At 40.1% G+C, this 22,822-nt stretch overlaps 1 long non-coding RNA gene across 2 annotated transcripts; it reads left to right on the top strand.

Annotated features, from left to right (window-relative positions):
• The first annotated feature begins 10,614 nt into the window (after positions 1-10,614).
• LOC145801577 (uncharacterized) lies at positions 10,615-12,147 on the top strand. 2 transcript variants are annotated; one of them, XR_014343193.1, is made up of 2 exons: positions 10,615-10,876; positions 11,908-12,147. It is a non-coding gene; the product is annotated as an uncharacterized LOC145801577 (long non-coding RNA). The 2 variants fall into 2 exon arrangements; XR_014343192.1 differs by having other exon boundaries at positions 11,913-12,147.
• Positions 12,148-22,822: the final 10,675 nt, after the last annotated feature.

Genomic DNA, 22,822 nt, shown 5'->3' on the forward strand with positions numbered 1-22,822 from the left:
TTATTATTTTCCACAGTTTATAGCGGTCGCAAAAAGTGTTTTTTTTTAGTAGTGTGTGATGGGCTCTCAAATATTCTTTTCTCATCCAATTCAATTAAGGGCATGCAAAATCTTGAACTACTTGATGTACAGTGGTGTCCATCTATTGGAGTAGCATTTGACCTTGAAGGACTTCTTTGGAAAGGCATATCAGATATGGCATTACCTTCATTAAAAAAGGTGAAACTAAGCTGTCTACCAAAGTTGACACATGATTGGAAGGACAATTCACCAGGAATTCAAGGTTTTCAGAACCTAAGATCCTTAAAAGTAAATGGTTGTGGTAGTTTGATAAATCTATTGTCATACACTCTAGCTAAACTTCTTGTGAAACTACAAGACATAGAGGTAACTGAATGTGGTGGGATGGAAGCTATTATTGCAAATGAACCCAATGCAAATGATGAAGTGATAATAAAGATAATCATGTTCCCTCAACTGAAAAAACTCAAATTCAGAAATCTGCCAAACCTTGAGAGCTTCTGCTCTCGGACTTATAAGTTTGAGGAATCATTATTGAAGACCGTGGAAGTAAGCAACTGTCCCAAACTGAAGACACTCCCTCCAGCATTTTAGTGCAAGCTAGGGTAACAAAGGAACAACGTTGGATTGCATGACGAAGTTTAAAAGGTTGACTTTTCAACCATCTAAGATGGAAAGGTGTGTCAATTTAACTTAAAATTATATAGTACTCACCATTAACTACCAATTTGTTTCAAAGAAAATGTTTCCAAGATCCGTTAAACTAAGGATACAATCATTCATTTGAAGAGGAAAAGAATTGTAAACAAAATCATTGAGGGTTGTATGTGAAACATTGTTTTGGATAGAGATTTGGAAATGGAAAGAGAAAAAATTGGTAAAATGTGAATGAAATATAGTTTCATTTTACAAATTTTTCCTTCAATTTCCAAATCCTTATCCAAACACAGCCCGAGAGGAAACTCTAACTCTGTTTGTTTTGATGTAAAATATTTTATACTGAATTTTTTTTTTCCCGTTTAATTTGATTTTGCACAAAAAAAATTCTTTTTCTTTTTCGGTATTTGGTTGACACTATTGAAAATAATAAACTTTGTTTTTATTATTAGGAGTTATATTTTCCTACATTTAGTTATGCTAATTATGGAGGAATAATGGTATGCATGTAATGGTTGATCATGGTGTGCTAAAAGTCATTAGTATGTTAATGTGTTAGCGGTTAAAAAGAATAATAGAGTTAGTGGGTCTTAATGTGAGTGTGTGAGTTGCATGTTAGGTTATACATATGTAGTCATGCAATCTATATATGTAATGAGGAATAAGAATGAGTCGGAGAGTGCAATGATAATAATATGAGTGAAATATAAGAGTTGAATTTATTTTTCTTCAATTCTCTTCTAAGTTTGTGTGAGTGATTGTTGTGCGGCCAAATTTATTTCTAACAGACACTTGAAAAAAAAAAAACTTTATATTGTATGTGCGTTGGGTAGAGGCTAGTAAAGAACAACCCCCCCCCCCCCCCCCACCTTTTGAAAGATCAATGTGTTCGAGGGCTAGAGGTGAACTTTCTAAATAAAAAATTGACTCAGACTTTTCAATGGTAATTCATTTTGAGGACTATGATGAAAAATATTTTTCTTAAAATTTTTTTACTAACTTCTTGTGAACCAAACAATGAAAAATGTGTAAAATATTTTTGAGGAAAACATTTTACTTCAAAACAGATGGAGCTTTTATCACTAATGCAGTCAAGAATTTTCTCTTTAAAAGCAATGTCAATTGCGTCCCAAAAAAATGTGTAAAAACTCACTAGGCTGAGTTCAGTTCAATTAGATCAAATGCTAGTTGAGTTTTTCATACCGAAATTTCATCTTAGCTAAAAACTCACTATTATTTCTGAAGAAATGGCAAACTATTGTTGCATGTCTAATTTTGAAAGTGCCATAAGTATTATTTTAATAGAAACTTTGTATATATTTTGTTTGTTAATGCAATTTTGCATCCGAACTGACTTAAATAAAAACGTTGTATAAGGAATGGGGTTCTCGATAGTTGGCCTTTTGGATTAAACAGTATGGTTAGATTTGTGAGGGTCTACCACAAGTCCACTATGATGATATATTAGAATAAACAAGAGTTTTAGAGATATGTTCAATTTTGTCATTAAAAATATGACAATGACATTCATGGCAATATAAATATTTCTGCTCTAAAAACTTGTTTCGTTTCTAAATTTTTTTCTCTGAAACCTTAATTTGTTGTAGTGATTTGAATCTTTCATTTTATAATCACTATGTAGATCATCCATTAAAATTCAAATTTATTTGATAATCTTGATAATATGATCATTTTTGCTTTCAAAAGAAATGAAATTTACTTTTTTTGAAGATAATTAAAAATGATAAAATCATGTTGTTATAATTATCATATCAATCTAATTATTTTTAGAGGTATCATATCAATCTAATTATTTTTAGAGGTAATACTACAATGATCATGTCTTTATACCATATAGGGTTTTACCATCTCATTTATCATAAATACAATGGTTGAATGAATCCTCTCACTTATGTCTGTTATCAATATAGTGATGACACATCCTATGGTAAACCAAATGAGAGATAAAGACGTGATTATTCTGACATAATACTAAAAATAATTGGAGAACTGTTAACGAACCAATTACGCGCTATGGAATCCAAATGGAATAACTGCCAACAAGCCCATTCCTTGTATAAATATTTTGCACAATCACTTTTTATTAGGAAAAATTACATTGACATCCCTTGAGATTTAGAAACAACACAATAAATTTTACAAATTTAGCATAATTACATTAGACTCCTTTTAATATTTTGATTCACAAAATACTTAGCTCCTTTTTCATTGATAATTTGTCAATCATATGAATTGAAAAATGGGATTGTGATTTTTTTTTTATACTGAAATATGTATTTATAGTGTTTATTTTTGTGTTTTCACACCATCTGCATTCGTTCTAATCTTTTTAGCCTTACTAAAATAGAGGTTGGTGAAATTATGTAAAAATTGTGGGACTTGTATTTTCTCTTCAAATCTTAGGGGAGATCAGTATAAATATATAGATATCTAGCCCTTACATGAAATCACATTTAATTTGTCCACTTGGCAACTCCAGTTTTTAATTTCTTAACAAAAGATGTAATAATATATATAGTTGAGACATCTATGTTGGATTATGTTTGACCTCCAGTATTAACTTGATAATAGATATTTGTGTCTTGCAAAGCCTAAAAAATGCTGCAATCATTAGACACAAGCACATTGAATGTAATAAGCTTCTAACTAGTCTTTAATGTCTTTCGTTTTCGAAATTTGATTGCAGGTGATTTGTTATGCTTTTCTTAATAAAGAAGTTGGAGAAATAGATATTGGTTCTATTTATGAAGAAACCAAGGCTACAAGGTGTTCTTCTATATGAAAAACTGTTTAGTTGTTGGGATTACATTTTATCTATTGTTGGGTTTGTATAAGTAGTGTGCCGTCTCATTGGTTGGGTTGATTGTGCTAGCACAGCTTTCTCTGTTGTGGTATAACTGGATTGACTTTATTATAAACCATGTAATAATTTGTGTGAATTTGATGAGTGTGCTTTGTGTGCAATTGTAACAATGACATCATGAGTGATTGTCAATATCCTTAAATAAATTTGTAGATTATTTTCTCTACGTGTGTGCTTGTGTATACAGAATATGAAAGTAAATAGAGGAGACTGAAAGAAGCTCCATCAAATCTTAATAAAGATTGATTGATCTTTGATTAATCTTAACCTGCAATTTATTGTCTATCCCATGTTGCCATCTTTGTTTAGCTGCCCTTGAACTATATATGGTGAAAAAATTTAGGGAGTTAGTTATCAAAATCATAGTTGTATTAATTACTAAAAAAAAATCCATAGATATATGCATAATTGGCTGCAAACATTAAACATACAATGCCCTATTATCTACCTGCAGGGATGATGACTATTTCTGGGGAAAAACTCAATTTTTTCCTCTTTGTTTTACCTATATTCAATATTTCCCTCTTTTTTTCCCTTCCCATGTAAAATATTTCAGTATCTAATTATATATGGGGTTGTTTGAAATAGGGTTATGATTTGGTTCTCTCTAGCCATAGCAGAAATTCAATTACAAATTCTGTTTTTGACTTTGATTAATCTAATTTCCTTCAAACCTTTCTGGAAATCTATAACAGAGTACTCCTGAATCTGAAATCATGCTTTGGCCCATAATGCAACTCTAGTGTTGGCTATGATATAAGAACGAAAAATCTATAAATACCTCAAAAAAAAAAAAAAAAAAAAAAAAAAACACTTCGTATACAAGTTGAGAAAAGCCAGCCATGATATGATCTGCCTACACCAAGTAGTCCTATTGGTTTTTTTGGGTTCTATTTCCTAATAAACTCTCTCTAGCCAAACAGGTTTTCAGATAATAACCTTACTCCAAAAATATGTTATCATCAATTCCTAGTAATCAATTAATGAGCTAAATGTGTTGAATTCACCCCATGTAAAGGAGGTGACTCTCTTCCATGGGAACACACACAAAGGTCAAGGAAGGAGGCTACCAACCATGTCAAAGAAGGAGGCTGCCGAAGTCAAGCATGGAGGCTACCCAATGGCACTCCCACCTACTCCAAGGTGTATAAAATGGAATGGTGATGGTGAGTTGTAGACAGGGCAAATGGCAAAACACATTGCTGAGAGAAAGGCACAAAACAGAGAGAGCTAGTGAGAGCTATTTTCTGTTTGTCAGAGAGTGTGAGTGAGTGTGTTATATAGAGAGACAGTGAGTTGAGAGTGTGTAATCTCCTCCATTTGTTGATATATAACAACATCGCTCCCGTGGACGTAGGCCGGTTTGCCGAACCACGTTAAAACTCTTGTGTTTTTGCTTGTGAGTGTCCCCTGGTGTGCCCACGATCCGCAACAATTGGTATCAGAGCCCGGGTGGAGAAAAATCGAGTTTTTTCCGAAAGTGTCCAGATTTCGAAGTGGTCGAAATCCACTTTTGAGCATACCAGGAGGAAGGTCAGGAGGAGAGGAGTCCAGAACAGCAAAAACAGAGCCCAGAAGCCTCTTCACGCGCCCTCACGCGCTCCTAGAAGTTGGCGCGTGAGTCACAGTCTCGACACGCGCCCACACGCGCCGTTAAGGCACCCGGCGCGTGGTCCCACTCTCATCCACGCGCCACACGCGCTGACGGAGGAAGAAGACGAGTGGGGGAAGGCGCGTGTAATACACGCGCGTACCACGTCAGCCGACACGTCAGCCACGTGTCAGACACGTGTCAGACACGTGTCAGCCCAGTCAGCCTGAGCCGCTGACCAAGCCGGGTTGACCAGCCGTCAAGCCGCCGTTGACCGCGCCGCCTGCGCCGTTGACCGAGCCGTTGACCTGCCAATCCGGAGGAATTATCTGGTGCTTCTCAGGCGCACCAGATTCAGCAAATCTGAACCGTTGAAACTGTTTTGGCTAGATCTAGGCCATTCGGAGTCCGTTTTTGGCGATCCAATAGTGAGTCCCAACTATTTGGAGTATTCCGGACACATCCGTACGGTTAGTTTTTGAATCGGAGGCATTCAAACTCTTTTGGCTAGATCTAGGCCATTCGGAGTCCGTTTTTGGCGACCCAATAGTGCGTTCCAACTATTTGAAATATTCCGGACCCATCCGTACGGTCAGATTCTTACATCGAAATTTCTTTAAAAAGGGAAGAAATTTACAATGGCAGGAAAAGGCGCAAGTTTCATGATTGAGCCTTTTAATGGTAGTAATGACTTTACCCTGTGGCAGCAAAGGGTGAAAAACATTTTAACACGAGAAGGTCTGGTGAAAGCTCTTCTCAAAAAGTCCAACAAACCGGAAGACATAAAGGATGACAAGTGGGAGGAGTTGAGGGAATTGGCAAACAGTACAATTCAGTTGTATCTCGGGAACAACACACTCCGGGAAGTCATCAGTGAAGTAGATCCGGCGGAGCTATGGGCAAAGTTAGAGATGAGGTACAAGTCAAAATCTTTGACAAACCGGTTATCTCTAAAGAGGCAGCTATATACACTTAGAATGCCAGAAGGTGCGAACCTCACAGAACATCTGGACGAGTTCAATAGGATCACAATGGAATTGGACACCATTGGAGACAAGACCCAGGAGGAAGATAGGGCTATGATCTTACTGGTCTCTCTACCTGCATCATATGAGCATCTCAGGACAACTCTATTATACGGGAAGGATGCTCTTGGACTGGATGAGGTGATTGCTACGCTCATTTCTCACGAGTCGATGAAGAAACAGGAAGGTAGCAGTAGCAAACACCCAGAAGGAAATGCCATGGTTGCCTCAGAAAATGAGCAAGGCAGAGGTAGGTCCAATGATAGACGGGGTAGATCCAAATCAAGAGGACGTTCGCAATCAAGGTCAGGCTTCAGGAGAAAGTGTTATTACTGTGATCAGGAGGATCACCTCATAAAAGACTGTGCAAAGCTCAAGGAGGACAAAGCACAAAAGGAACAGGCGAGCTCATCAAATGTCGCTGCTGCAGTAAATGCTAAGGATGAGTATGCATTTACAGTTTCGTCGAGTATGACGAAACCTGACTGGATCTTAGATTCCGGAAGCACATATCATATATGCATGGATAAGAAACTTTTTTCTACCTACCAAGCCAAGGATGGAGGTATTGTTCGAGTGGCTAACAACACTGTGAGTAAGATTGTTGGCATGGGAACAGTACGGCTGAGAATGGAAGATGGAAAAATTTTCACGTTGGATGGAGTCCGACACGTGCCAAGACTGAAGAAGAATCTAATTTCCTTAAGTATGCTAGACATGAAAGGTTATAGCTTCACATCTAGCAAAGGAAATCTCAAAGTCATCCATGGAGATACGGTGATGCTACATGGACGACTGGAGGGGAATCTGTACAGGCTTGTGGAGAAGGTTGTGACAGACGGAGCTACTGCCACTTACCGGGCAAGACGTACAAGACATGCACAGAAGAGACATAGGGCCCAGCAGACATGGCAACCAAAGTGTACAAGAACGCATGGAGGCAGTTCGGAGGTGCACAAGACGGAGCCATTGCGGCCAATTCTAAAGACAGCTCAGAGCAAAGAGACCAAGACAGCAAAGCATGTCCCAGGAAAGAAAGTTTCTTTTGCTCCTGAATTAGAGACATATTGGGATCTCTCCAAGACTGGATGGAAGGGAGAGATGCCATCTCAAAGAGTTGCAAAGTAAAGCTTTGCATGGCACCCCAGTGAGGGGGTGCCGGGCACTCCAGGCAAGGGGGTGCAAGCATCTCAGTGAAGAGATGCAGACCTTGTTGAATTTGGGCGTGACAAGATTAGCAGCAGTGTGTGCAGTGGATCACCTCACATGGGTTGAGGGGGTGATTTGTTGAATTCACCCCATGTAAAGGAGGTGACTCTCTTCCATGGGAACACACACAAAGGTCAAGGAAGGAGGCTACCAACCATGTCAAAGAAGGAGGCTGCCGAAGTCAAGCATGGAGGCTACCCAATGGCACTCCCACCTACTCCAAGGTGTATAAAATGGAATGGTGATGGTGAGTTGTAGACAGGGCAAATGGCAAAACACATTGCTGAGAGAAAGGCACAAAACAGAGAGAGCTAGTGAGAGCTATTTTCTGTTTGTCAGAGAGTGTGAGTGAGTGTGTTATATAGAGAGACAGTGAGTTGAGAGTGTGTAATCTCCTCCATTTGTTGATATATAACAACATCGCTCCCGTGGACGTAGGCCGGTTTGCCGAACCACGTTAAAACTCTTGTGTTTTTGCTTGTGAGTGTCCCCTGGTGTGCCCACGATCCGCAACAAAATGGTAATATTATTCACACATTACCTAATTCGAGTATTCGAGAATTTGATTAACAAACAAGTTTCCACATCCCCTCTCTTCACTCCCTCAATTTGAGACACCAGTTCTACAATGCCTCTCATAACTATCACTTTTGACATCGTCCATCACTACCAACCTATAAATTATGGGTATTTCATACCAACTTATAAAATATGGATATTTCAAAAAACATGCCGTACTCGTATCTGGTACTTACCGGCTTATGGTACCTCGTATGGTACTTCTGCATACGTACTGGGTGCATAAAACACATACCCAAATTTTTTCTTCTTCATTTTTGACATACTTAGACGTACCTAGTTTATATCCAAGTCATATCATATCTCAGTTGAAACAATGTTTTCTTCTACTACAGAGATAAAACTCATTTTACTAGATTTTTTTTTTTATTTTTAGTTTTATACTTAGCATGATTTTAAAATTAAGCTATGGTTTGTATGTTATTTAATATATTGACATTTAATTTTGATTTATACCTTTACTTTTGACATTAAATGTTAATTATAGGTTGGATCTTAATAAATTAAACCATTTAATTAATTTTTACATTACTCTAAATTAAAAATAAATATTTTTTTACAAGCATACCAAGCCGTATCCGTACCCTATTTTTTTTGGATTTTACCGTATCGACGTATCCGTATCGTACCAATACTGGTACTCGTACCCGTATCTGTGTTTCATAGCAGTGCCAACGTAGTGTTTCAAAAATGAGTTATATCAGTTATCCCTTCGAAGTGATAAAAGATACTCTAAATAAGTTCTATCAGTTATCAATTGGTAATAGGCCAAACTTTTTTTATTTTTTTGATCAGAAAGGGGAAAATATATTAAGATGCGGGTATAATTACATCATTGTAAATCAAACAACTCAACCCATAGGGAGGCAAAGCAACCCAGTTAACAGGTAACAGTAAAAGTGCATCTGCATTAGCAGTCGAATGTGCAACTTTGTTAGTATTTCGCCTGGTCCAGTAGAAAAACGAGGGCCAAGTCTGGGAGATCCACCTAATATTACTGAATCAAATTCTGCAAGTTCCAGAGGGTATTATTCCTATTAAATATGTGGGTGTTACCCTCCTCTCGACCAGATTAAAATACAAGGATTGCAGACAATATTCCTCAAAAAAAAAAAAAAAAAAGATTAAGGACAATTGAAAGATAAAATTATCAAATTTTACTGGTAGCTCTTTATTCATTTTACCCACTAAGGTGGTTAAAGACATTGAAAATGTGTTTACAGATTTGAAACAAAGTGGGGAAAAAAGTTGTTTGGAATTCTGTTTGTACTCCAAAAATTAAAGGGGACATGGGGACCAAACTTTTAGGCTATGTTTGGATTATGAATTTAAAAATAAAAACGAAAACGAAAAATGTGGGTCAAATGTAAGTAAAATGCAATTATATTTTATTCATATTTCACTTATATTTTTACTTTCTCTTTTCAAATCCCTATCAAAATCGATGATGTAAACATCCTTAAAGCTTTAGAATAAATGGATTGATACTTGTAATTAAATATGTCATTGGTGATGAGCTGGACACTTTCCTGTGGATTGATAATTGTTATTTTCTTGAAGCCTCTCCATAAGAAATTTGCTAATAGAAACAGAGCGATAGAGCGATTCAAGAATTTGTGACAAGCAGTCCTACTAATTTCAAGCCTATGCCTAACATTGCTAATATAGTGGTTTGGATTCTATCTACTGATAGGACATATGTTCCTCTACAATTGCCTGAGAAGGTATCTGTATAATTCATTGGCCCAAAATTGTTTAGCTCACTCAAAATATACATAAAAGTGCATTCTTCTTAGGGAAAAATTTGTAGTAAAATTTATGAGTGGCAAATCAAATATACATAAAAGTGCATTCTTCTTAGGGAAAAATTTGTGATAAAATTTATGAGTGGCAAATTTATGATGTGCACCATAAACTAAAAGTGTTGTACTTTTTGGGCAAAAAAATTGAATTTTTTTTATGATTTATGTTATAAATTTTTGTGATATTGCTATGAAGATATATCATATAATATATCATATACATAGTTTTAAGAGGGCAAATAGTAACAACTCCCTTCATCTTATGGGCCCTATGTCATGGAAGAATGGTTTCAAAGAAAAGATTGCTAAAAAGAGGTACGACAGTAGATCCTATCTTTTCCTTTCTGTGACAAGTTTTACCTCTCATAGTTAATTGGTTCATTTGTTGGTTTGCATCTAGGAGTGTAAAAATGACCTGCGGTTCGTGAGCAGTTCGAAATCCGTCCACGGTCCGGGCTGGGCCCGACCCGTTTAGGTCCGTTTGGACCCGGACTCGAGCCCAGCCTGAGCCCCAAGGCCAGTGCCTGGGCCATCATTTTGAAGTTCGGCCTGCCCCAGCCCGCTCGCCTGCCCAGTGTTTTTTTTAATGAAAAACAGAGACCAGGCCTAGACTCGCTAGGCCGGCCCAAGACCCGAACACTCCTAGACCTAGGCTTAGGCCTAATTTTTTGGCATGTGGCCCGGCCCGATCTGATCTGAATTTTGGCTAGAGCTGTAGCGATTTCGATTTTGACCTGGTCAACTTCGGGGGTCGAGCTGCCTGGTCAGCTCGCCGAAAGCAAAAGTGCAAAATGCATTCGAAATTGCTTACGGGAAAGTGTATTTCACTCTCGAGTGACCTTGTTATATCAGTCCGTAAATTAGGATTTCAGATCACTTTTTGCAGCCCCCTCTCTCTCTCTCTAAAACTCTCCAAATTTCCAGGTCTAGAGCCTCTCTCTCTAGAAGTCAACTTCTCTCTTTGATTTCTCCAAATCCATTGGGATTTAGGCCTAAGTTTTTCATCAAAGTTGGTTATCACCTCAAGGGCTTCATTGTGTGCGGTGGAGATCGAGTTTCGACACCGTAGATTTTGGGGTTTCATCTCAGATTCTCTTCAAAACTTGTGGTATGGATTTTCTACACTCCAATATGGTTTTTAGCTTAGTTATTTGCTATTGTGTATAGATGATGAGAGTTGGTTGTGGTTTGGACAAATCTAGAATTTGAGTGTGAAATGAAAAGAGGGGTTTTGATAAATAAGAGGTAAACGAGTATGAGGCTTGAATATAAGATCATGTTGTGCCAAAATGGTTGATTTTGGTGTTTGGGTTGATATTTGGTGAAAAGGGGATTCTGCCCTAATTTTGATTAAATTGTTATTTTGTATAAATAATTGGGATTAACATTGAAAACGTGAAATTGGAAGGTTGTAATTATAAATGGTGATATTGGATATATATTATCTCACTTATGGAAGTTTTGAATAAACTATTTATTTTGATATTGAACATCTCTTTAGAAATAATTGCATTGGGCTATCGATAGAGGATAGCTATGATTGTTGTAGAAATTACATGAAGATTAGGCGATTTAATGCTAATCCATTGTTGGTGTCATTGAATATGACTATGTTATAGATGCATTGTATATGTATATTTATTGGGAGGAGAAAGAGGATGTACTCCATATGTGATTATGTTTGTAAATATATTGCATATGTATATTTGTTTGGGAGGAGAAAGGGGATGGACTTCATTTAAAGCAAGTTGGCCGGAGTGTCTTGGGTGAAAGACCCAAAATTTTATATATAAATGGGTGCCGATTCCTTCGGACGAAATATCCGTAAAATGACAGGTTTGAAGTGTTTATGTGAGTTTTGCATAATTGGAAAATCATTGAGTTGTAGTCTCATTTTGGTTGTTGAAAGATAATGAATTTAACTCATGAATTGAGTAGCATATATGAACTGAAAATGAATTGAAGGAAAATGGAATAAGGTTGGTCTTAGTAGCCTATGAATATGCAAGTCTTGTGGATGTTTCAGGATCGGTATTGTTTATGTACATGGTATTTATACCTTTGTTAAATCTCATAAATTGTGTTAGATTATTTCTATTGGGTTGTTGGCTCACCCTGTATGGGAATACCATTTTCAAGTACAGGTGAGATGCTTCCTCTAAGGCAATAGCGTGGATGGAGTTTTGGGAAGCAAGAGCTTCTTAATTATGTCTTGTTGTGTGTATATTTTATTATTAGTAAAGCCAAGAGCTTAAGATGTAACGAGCGAGACTCAATTTGTGTAACCAAGCAATGACTTGAAAAGATGTAAACCTACATGGCATTTAACTGTTTGTTAAACATTGAACTCTGATGAATGCAAGTATTGTATTTCTGTTATGTTCTTCCGCATGGTAGATAGGCTTATTGTATTATTTTGGGTGTGTGACAGCCCGCGAGGCCCGACATAGGCCGGGCCAATTTTACACCTCTACTTGTATCTTTTTGATGGAATGGGTAAAAATTTAACTGGATTAATATTTTTAAAATCTTTAAATATGATATAAATTAGTTGTTAGTAAAATTTATGTTTGGTTTATAGATTTAGAAATGAATTTAAAAAGAGAAAGAAAAAAAAAGAGGTAAAATTATGTAAAATATAAGTAAATTGTATTTATATTTCATCTTCTTTTTTTTTTCTTTTTTTTTCCCTTCAAATGTATGAACCAAACATAATTTTAAAAAAACGTCAATATGTGATATAAATTAATCGTTTTATTTATGCTTTTAAAATCATATGTATTTCTACTCCCAGAATTGTGTTTTTTTTGTTAGGTTGTCATATGATTATATTTGTATCTTATATTTGTGATGGGAAAGAAAGCGGAGGTGCAAGGACGGGCGAAAAACACCAATTTATGTTACATCCCAACTTTAATAATTGAGCCACAAGGCTGAGTCAAAAGTAGAAGCAAATGCAAAAGCAAAATGGGCCACCCACATCACATGGGTTGTGGGGTTGGGTCAATCGAAGGACGAATGCCCCTTCCTTTGTCTGGTGGGTAAATACATACAAATTGTACGAAAATGACAGCTAATTTTTATTTTTGTTATTTTTCTTTCAGCTTTAGAAAAGTAAAAATTAAATGGAAACAATGATATTTTTAAAAAAAAATTCCATGGTTTGACTATGGAAATAAAATAGATTATAAATTTTTATTTTCGTTAATTTTAATCATAATTTTTTGAATTATTTTTAATTTAAATTATTATCTATTTTCGACAAGTAAAATTAATAAAAAATAATAATATTTTAGCTATTAAACTCAATAGTAATGCTATAAATACTAATTAATTTACTAATTAACATACTAACTAGATACAATATTGTACGAGCACGAAATAATTTTTCTCGTATGATTCTGTTGATCAAGTTTGCGCTCCTCCAAACGTCGTCGCTTTACTCCCTGAAAACACAAATGTGAGCTAGCCGGCGGGTGTGTGCCGGAAACCCCTCCGATGCCTAAATCAGCAAAATAGACAAGCAGACAAAAAGCTCTGTGTATCAAAGCTGTGTGTTACCTCTCCATAGGTGATGTTTGTGAGCTTTTATAAGTTCCGTGTGGCACAATCCAAGTAGGACTCTTACTCCTCCATGTAGAGTCCTCCTAGGATTCATACTCCTGAAAGATAATGCTTATCCTTCAACACCTTCCTCACTGCTTAAACCAAGTGAGATGGTTTTACCATGGTCGGATTCCAGTACGACCGAGGTAAGCATGGCTTATGCTAAGCCGCAGACTAGACCGAGCTAACTTTAGTTCGGCTCTTCCATTCATTGCTCTTACCCAGGTTTCTCCTAGCGCCAACCATGGTGTGATCAGACCGAGCTATCAAACAGCAAGGTTCTGGCCGAGATAACCTCGATAAGCCAAGACCGGGCTAACTTTGAGTACGGCAACCGGACTATGTTCAAAGCTTCCTTTAGACCGGAGTAACCTCAAGATTCTTTCGGACCGGAGTAACTTTATACCCCTCTTGGGCCGGAGTAACTTTACACCTCTCTTGGGCCGGAGTAACTTCATGGCCTTTTTACTCAGTCCTTCGCAACGTGGCCCATAACGGCCCATTACCCAGCTCGGCCCAATTTATAAGTATAAATTACCCTCTCAATTGCCCCTTAATTCCATCTGCATAGCATGATAGGGATTACCTGTTACCAGCCGAGCTAAAAAATTTCAGAATCCCAACCGAGCTAAAATCATTTAGCCTTTCCAACCGGGCTAAAAAACCATCTTAGCCTTTCCAGCCGAGCTAAATTCACACCGGGTTGTACTTGTCCGGTCAAAACATCTCTTCAATCACAGCAACTGAAACGCTTCTTATTTCATGGACACGTGGCATGCTCTTATTGACTGAAGGCAGCTGTCACGCCGCCGTCGTACCTCGTGTTTTTTGAACAGTTTCCGTCTTTTCGTCCTTTCATCTACACAAAACAAACCCTTGCTATTTCGAATCACTACTCATCTCCTTCTCTCTCTCTTCCAACCTTCACTGTCCTTCAACCTTGCAATTGTGAAGCTCATGTTTTGCTGCTGCCGTGTGCTTCCATCCTCTAGGCTGTTCGATCTTCATCAGGTAAGCATTATAAATCTGTTTTATTTTTCTTGTTTTCGTATTTGTTCAATCCACTATATTTTGTTTTGTGTGTTTTTGCAAAACACACTCTTTCTTCCTACTTGATTTGTATGTTTCTGGAAAAACTTAGCAATAGAACACTCGATTACATGTAATACCGTGTAGAACACTGGTTTTTGATCCAAAATCATAATGCAACCGGACTAGGATACTGTTTATGCTATGTGTAAGTCTAGCCAGACCATTCAACCGAACCAACACTTGTACCAGTAGTTTTAACAAGTCAAAAAAACCATCTTTTGTTTTATCTTAGCCGAGATAACAAACCGAACTAAGTCTGCACTTAGTGTGTTTTGAAGGCCTTAATTCCGACCGAACTATCTTGGGGCTAAACCAGCACTCTTAGTTCAGACCGAACTAAGAAAGCTGCCCCTAGAATTTCAACCGGTCTAACAAATCACTTGCCCCAACCGAGCTACCAAGCACCTTGCTGAAACCGAGATAGGACCTGCAACATTTCACAAAGCCGAAGTAGGACTTAACTTGTTTTTACTTTGTAGCACGATCTAAAGATCTGTGCTTAACACTTCTGTTTTTTCACTTTGCAGACTTAGGCTGCCCAGGCACTCCTTTTGATCGCTCAACCGAGCTACACAGTAACATTTTCCGACCGAGCTAGAACCAAGCATAATTTATACATAACTTAGGAGTAAATGGGTAAATATAGGTTTTTAGTAGAAACACCAGGTGGCATGGCCGAATTTCGAAGGGATTATAACATCCCTGACGATGTCCACCTAACTTTAGCCAAAAAAGATGTTATACCTTGGGGAAACCAGGGCTTTGTACCCTTTACCCTTTTATCAATAATAGAAACTGGACTAAGATTTCCAGTCCAACCCTTAATTTGTGAATTCCTTAGGCAAACGAGAATATGCCCAACCCAGCTTTCCACCAACTCATACCGCATAATAATGGGCATAGCCGAGCTAAACCGTCGAGCTGGCATTAACCTCGGCTTAGCCGAAATCTTCCACCAGTACTCCATAGGGTCGAAAGAAGACGGCTGGGTTTACTATCTTAGAATACGCCGCCGCCGAGAAAAAATAATAAAAGACACACCGGACAAAGACTTGAATGATGATGGCTTTTTCTGGGTGTCTGGCAATTTTGAAGACCAGCAAGCCCAGATCCCTGGTCGAAGTATAAACTGGAATAAAGGAGAACCTGGTATAATTACTTCGGTTTTTGACATGCTTTGCTTTATTTCGGTTACTTGCTCCTGAACCGAACTAACAGTTTGTTTTCTTTATGCAGATTCAGCCCATCTTCAATCCTTGTACAGTTACTCCAACTTGAACACTATCCACGCCGCACTACGTTTTCCAGAAAGAAGTTGGGCCAAACTTCTAAATTTCAAACCGACATACAGATACAGTGGCCGCCGAAAAGCCAGAGTAACTGACTTTTTGTTGGAGGACGCCCCCGAATCGGACCCAACCTTGCCATAAATTAACCTAATCCCACTGACTGCTGAAGAAGAGATGGCCAAGAGAAACAGAGTCAAGGCTCTCTTGACCGAGACAAACAGGGCCGAGGTACCACCACCAAACCAAACACAAGAAACCGTGGTGGCCCTACCATCACAACAACCCTCCTCATCACGCCGAACTAAGCGCGCCCGTACTACACAGACCGAACAACGCTTAGTTGATGAAGACGAAACCACTCTACCACAAAGCCCTCCACCGAGCTCGCAACCGGAGCACGCCGACCGAGCCAGCTCTTCCAAATGGGCACCTAAATTGACTTTTCAGAACCGTGATATTCAGGACACTGATTCAGTTGTCGCTGAAAAAGACCATCTGATGGCTTTCAACCTTGCCAAGAGTGTGTGCCTCCCAGCCGACATGGAACACCACAAGAACTTGACCGAGCTAATGGCCATCCGCTCGGCCAAGAAGTCAATGATCCTGGTAAGTTGTTCTTCTTGTCTTTCTAAATATCACCAACTTTCTGTTCGGTTTTGTCATTAGTTTTTTTTTTTTTGTCAGGCCGTGCAAAAGGGCCAAATTGCGCATAAAAAGGTGTTGGAGCTCAGGAGCACAGCAAGGCAAGCCATGGCAGAGGTTGAAACAAAAACAATCGAACTGAGGGAGTCCTACCAGAAAACGGCCGAGCTAGAGGCCGAGGTAGCTCGTCTAACCGGACTAGTTACCTCGGCCGATGCAGACAAACAGAAGGCCCTAGCTGTGATGAAGGATAAGTACCTTCGTGAGCTAGTCAAGCTTGAAGGTAAAAAGGACGCCGAGATAACGGAGCTGAAGAAGAAGGCAGAAGACGCCGAGCTCCGGGGTTTCAAGGAGGGCGAAGCCCTTTATATCAAACAATGTGAAGCAGCAAAGGATTTGTTCTTCAAGTGCGACTGGAGAGGTGCTGTAGAGCAGCTCGGTTGCGGGCCCGAAACTGAAATCTACAATGCTCCTCAGTATTTCATTCCGGTCTCACTGGCGGAGTATGCTGCCGACCTTCAGAAGCAATTTCTTGAAGAAGGTGGAGATGAAGGTTCTTCTTCTGAAGACGACTCCCAGCCCGGTCGCCAGCCTACTTCTCCAATTCCAGCGATCTCTAATCCCCCAGCACCTGATGCTATAGTCGTGTCTCTAGCTGAGCCGAACGCAGAGGAGCTTGTTTCAACCGAGCCCAACCGAGTTCTGGCTACGACCGAACTTCCTGCTGAGACCGAACTCAGAGTTGAGCTGGATGCTGATCTGGACGATCTCTTTAACTGATTTTGTATCTTCTTTTTTCTTTTTGCTTTTGTAACCGGGCTGTGGCCCCTCCTTTGTACTTGTTTTGAATTTAATTAATGAAAATCATCTTTTGTATTCAACACTTATTCCGGTTTGATCTGTATGCTTGCACTTGTAATGAGTTTTTCAATGAATTCTTTTGTTCCAACTGTTATCTCGGTTTGCTTTCCTGTTTGTGCTTGCTTTCTAACTGTAACTTTGAACGAAACACAATATTTTTCGGCCGAGATACTTTATTCCGGACTTAGCTGAGCAATCCGACAGAGCTTACTAGCCAACCACTCTTTAGCCGATATACGTACTTCGGCTGAAGAGTACCAAGAGTGGTTTAATCCAGTCAACCATTCTTCAACCTATACCCTTACTTCGGCTAAAGAGTAATAAGAGTTTAATCCAGCCAACCACTCTTTAGCCGATGTCCTTACTTCGGCTAAAGAGTACTAAGAGTTGGTTTAATCCAACCAACCACTCTTTTAGCCGATGTCATTACTTCGGGTAAAGAGTACTAAGAGTTGGTTTAGTCCAGTCAACCACTCTGTAGCCGATGTCCTTTCTACGGCTAAAGAGTACTAAGAGTTGGTTTAATCCTGCCAACCATTCTTTAGCCGATGTCTTTTCTTCGGCTAAAGAGTATCAAGAGTAGGTTTAATCCAACCAACCACTCTTTAGCCGATGTCCCCACTTCGGCTAAAGAGTACGAAGATTTGGTTTAATCCAGCCAACCACTTTTTAGCCGATGTCCTTACTTCAGCTAAAGAGTATGAAGAGTTGCTTTAGTCCAGCCAACCACTCTTTAGCCGATGTTCTTTCTTCGGCTAAAGAGTACTAAGAGTTGGTTTAATCCAGCCAACCATTCTTTAGCCGATGTCTTTTCTTCGGCTAAAGAGTACGAAGAGTTGGTTTAGTCCAGCTAACCACTCTTTAGCCGATGTCCTTTCTTCGGCTAAAGAGTACTAAGAGTTGGTTTAATCCAGCCAACCATTCTTTAGCCGATGTCCTTACTTCAACTAAAGAGTATGAAGAGTTGGTTTAGTCCAGCCAATCACTCTTTAGCCGATATGTTTACTTCGGCTAAAGAGTACGAAGAGTTGGTTTAGTCCAGCCAACCACTCTTTAGCCGATATCTTTACTTCGGCTAAAGAGTACCAAGTGTTGGTTTAATCCAGCCAACCTGTAGATTGGTTTTTCCAGCCAACCTAAAGTAAAGTGTTTGGTTATTTCGACCAAACGTCCTACAGCTTGGATCCTTATCCTGGGCTTAGGAAGGGTGTTGGTTTTTCTAACCAACCTTTACCAGCCAACCTAAAGTAAAGTGTTTGGTTATTTCAACCAAACGTCCTGCAGCCTGGATCCTTATCCTAGGCTTGGGAATGGTGTTGGTTTTTCCAGCCAACCTTTAGATTGGTTTTTCCAGCCAACCTAAAGTAAAGTGTTTGGTTATTCCGACCAAACGTCCTACAGCCTGGATCCTTATCCTGGGCTTAGGAGGGGTGTTGGTTTAATCCAGCCAACCTCTAAGTTGGTTTTTCCAGTCAGCTTAGAATAAAATGTTTGCAATGTTCCTAACTTTACTAAAACTAACTTTTACAGAAAATAACTATACTGAAAAAAATCGACTTGTTTTATTGAGGAAAGAAAAAATTACACATGTTTGAAAGAGGAAAGCTAAAAATAAAATAACTTGAGATTGGCGGTGTTCCATGGCCTAGGGATTGCTTTGCCGTCCTTGTCTTCTAGGTGATATGCCCCTTTGTCTGCTAACCCAACCACTTTGTAAGGACCTTCCCAATTAGGCCCTAGCTTGCCATCTCCTGGCACCAGGGTGTTTCCCATCACTTTGCGCAGCACCCAATCTCCGATCTTGAATTGTCTTGGATGCACTGTTTTGTTGTATTTCCTAGATAACTCTTGTTGATATGAGGCAATGTGGACTAGTGCTCTTTCTCTTCTTTCTTCGGCGAGGTCGAGCTCCAATGCTATGGCTTCTCCATTTAAGTCTGGATCAAAATTTTCGCTTCTAATTGTGGGGAGGCCAACTTCCAGTGGAATTACTGCTTCCATGCCGTAGGCTAAGAAGAATAGTGTTTTTCCTGTTGATCGTCGAGGTGTGGTGCGGTAAACCCATAAAATATGAGGAAGTTCCTCCGCCCACTTGCCTTTTGCCTTCTCTAACTTTTTCTTCAGTCCATCCAAGACAACCTTGTTTGATGCTTCCGCTTGGCCATTTGCTTGAGGATATGCTGGTGTAGAATTATAGAATTCTATCTTGTATTCTTCACAAAAGCCTCTAAAGATTTTGCCATCAAACTGGGTGCCGTTGTCTGATATTAGGGCTTTAGGTATGCTGAATCGAGTAATGATATTCTGCCAGATGAACTTCTTCACATCTTTTTCTTTGATTGATGTCAATGCTTCTGCTTCCACCCACTTTGTGAAGTAGTCTGTTGCTGCGAGAAAGAACTTCCTGTTTCCGGGCACTGTTGGAAGCGGTCCTACTATGTCTAAGCCCCACATTGCAAAGGGCCATGGGCTGGACAATGGTAGGAGTTCTCTGGCCGGCTGATGTATTTGATATGCGAACTTCTGACATTTCTCGTACTTATTCACATACTTCTCTGAGTCAGCTTGCATGTATGGCCACCAGTATCCTTGTGAAATGGCTCTGTAAGCTAATGATCTTCCCCCTTGGTGGCTTCCGCACACCCCTTCGTGTATTTCGAACAAGAATGCTTCTACTTTGCTGGGGTGGACACACTTTAGATAAGGTCCTGAGAATGACTTTTTGTATAATGCCATGGATGGGGAGAGCCAAAATCGCTACGACTTTGCTCGAATTTTGTTGGCTTCTTTTTTGTCTTCCGGTAAGATGCCGTCTTTTAAGAACAGTATAATGGGATCCATCCATGAGGGGCCTAATTCGGCGCAATATACCTCTTCTACTTCGGGGTATTCAATGCTTGGCCTTGGTAGGTAGTCAATTAGTAGTGGGTGAGGGATGGATGTATCTGCCATTGACGCAAAGCCTGCTAGTTCGTCTGCTCTGCTGTTTTCCTCCCTGCCAATCTGTTCTATCCTTACTACTTCAAATTTCTTGATCTCTGTTCTTACCAATTCTTGGTACTTGGCCATCCTGTCATCCTTTGTTTCATAGTTGCCAGAAATTTGGTTTACCACCAGCTGTGAGTCACTGTAGACCATTAATTCGGTGGCCTTCATGTAGAATGCTGATTTGAGTCTTGCTAGAAGTGTTTCATACTCCGCTTCGTTGTTTGATGCTGGGAAGCCAAGGTTGATTGCTTGCTCCACAACCAGGCCGTCTGGTGAGATGAGGGCTATGCCAAGTCCTGCACCATACCGGTTGGATGCTCCATCCACAAAGAGCTTTCACATCTCACCAACGAACAACTTTCAGCAAGTGGAGGGGTCAGATGATGTCGTGGGGTCAAGAATGTTGTTGGTGTTCTCTTCAAGGTCCATCCTTGCTGTTTGCCCCTCGCTATCTGATTGTACCAAGTCTTTATTTGTTGGTGAGTCTTGGCTCGGTGTAGCTTGGTTTGCTTCCTCCTTGCTGTCTTTATTCTGGCCTGCCTTGGGGTCTGACTGAATATCCTGCACCAGGGGTCGCGCTACTCCGGCGTCAACTTCTATTCCTGGTTTGGTTGTATCAGTCAGGTCGACTGGGCAGATATGATGACTTCCTGGGGTGAATTCTGCGACAAAGTCTGCCAAAGCTTGGGCCTTTATCGCGGTTCTGGGTTGAAACTTGATGTCAAATTGTCCCAACTCAACTGCCCATTTCAAGATTCGCCCAGAAAAGTTTGCCCTCTCAAACAAAGCTTTTAATGAGAAAGCTGTGAGGACGACTATAATGTGGGCGTGAAAGTAGTGTGATAACTTCCTTGAGGCCATCATCAAGGCCAATGCCAGTTTTTCCAGTGGTAAGTACCTTGTTTCGGCACCCAGCAATGTCTTGCTGACATAATAGATGGGCAGATGTTGGATTCCTTCTGCGCGGACCAATACTGCGCTAATTGCGTGCTGAGAGACTACCAGGTATAGGAAGAGTTCTTCTCCAGGTATTGGGGTTACTAGTAATGGTGGAGAAGACATGTATTCTTTCAAGCTTTCCAGAGCTCGGTCGCATTCTTCGTCCCACTCGAACTTGGCTTTCAATGCTTGAAAAAATGGTCGTAGTCTGTCTGACGACTGGCTAATGAATCGGTTGAGTGCAGCTGCTATGCTGGTGAGATGCTGCACTTCTTTTACTGAGTTAGGCCTCTCTAGGTTCTGAATAGCTTTGATCTGTGAGGGGTCTGCCTCAATACCCCGGTTGGTCACTAGGAAGCCCAAGAATTTGCCAGATCCCACACCGAACGCACACTTGGATGCATTAAGGCGCAACTTGTGCTTCTTCAGAATCTGGAACATCTTACCTAGGTCCCTTAGATGGTCATTCTCATCTTTGCTCTTGACCACCATGTCATCGATGTAAGCCTCCATTGTTCTACCTAACAATGGCTCAAACATCTTGGTGACCATTCTCTGGAATGTTGCCCTTGCGTTCTTTAGGCCAAAGGGCATGACCTTATAGCAATACAGTCCTCTTGGAGTGGTAAAGGACGTGACCTCCTGGTCTGGTTCGTACATGGCAATCTGATGGTAGCCTCTGTACGCATCCAGAAAGCTAAGTCGGTTGTGCCTCGCCGTCAGGTCTACCAGTTGATCTATCCGTGGTAGGGGGAAGCTGTCCTTTGGGCATGCTTTGTTGACTGTCTTATAGTCGACGCAGACACGCCATTTGCCATTCTTCTTTGGTACCACGACTGTGTTGGAAATCCATCTGGGGTAGTGCACCTCTCTGATAACTCCTACCTCTAGCAGATTTCCCACCTCTTCCGCCACTATCTCGGCGTGGTGGAGTGCCGATCTGCGAGTGTGCTGAATGATTGGTCTGGCAGATGGGTGGACATTGAGTTGGTGACAGATGAAGTTTGGATCAATGCCTGGCATGTCGTAGGGTGTTCAGGCGAACACTTCGATGTTAGAGGTCAAGAATTCCAAGACCTCCAATCTCTCAGTGCTGGACAACGATGAACCGAGCAAAAAGAACTTATCCGGGTTCTTTTCATCTATTCTTACCTCTACCAAATCTTCCACCGCTTTTTGATCAGCTGCTCTGCTGACATCTGCGAACCGTTCATTACTCTCAGGTTCTTCCATCGAATGAACATATCCCTTGGCAGCGCGGCTGCCATTAGCCGTGACAAAGCATTGCTTGGACATAATCTGGTCTCCAAAGACCTCTTCAATTGCTCCAGTTCCGTTGGGGAACCGCATTACTTGATGGTAGGATGATGCTACTGATTTCATGGCATGGAGCCATGTTCTTCCCAAAATTATATTGTAAGTGGAAGGGACTTTCAATACCCAAAATTCCACTTATTTTGTCACGTTTCCTGCCCTGACTGGCAGGATAATTTTGCCGACTGGCCATTCTGGCATTGAGTTGAATCCGATCAGGGGGGATACAGCCGGTGCCAGGTCTTTGTCCTCCAATTTCAGTTGTTTGAAGGTGTCGTAATACATTATCTCACACGAGCTGCCTTGGTCTATCAGAATTCGTT

The sequence above is a fragment of the Camellia sinensis genome, chromosome 10 (genome assembly GCF_055761805.1).
Source record: "Camellia sinensis isolate YWXY chromosome 10, ASM5576180v1, whole genome shotgun sequence".
Taxonomy (NCBI): domain Eukaryota; kingdom Viridiplantae; phylum Streptophyta; class Magnoliopsida; order Ericales; family Theaceae; genus Camellia; species Camellia sinensis.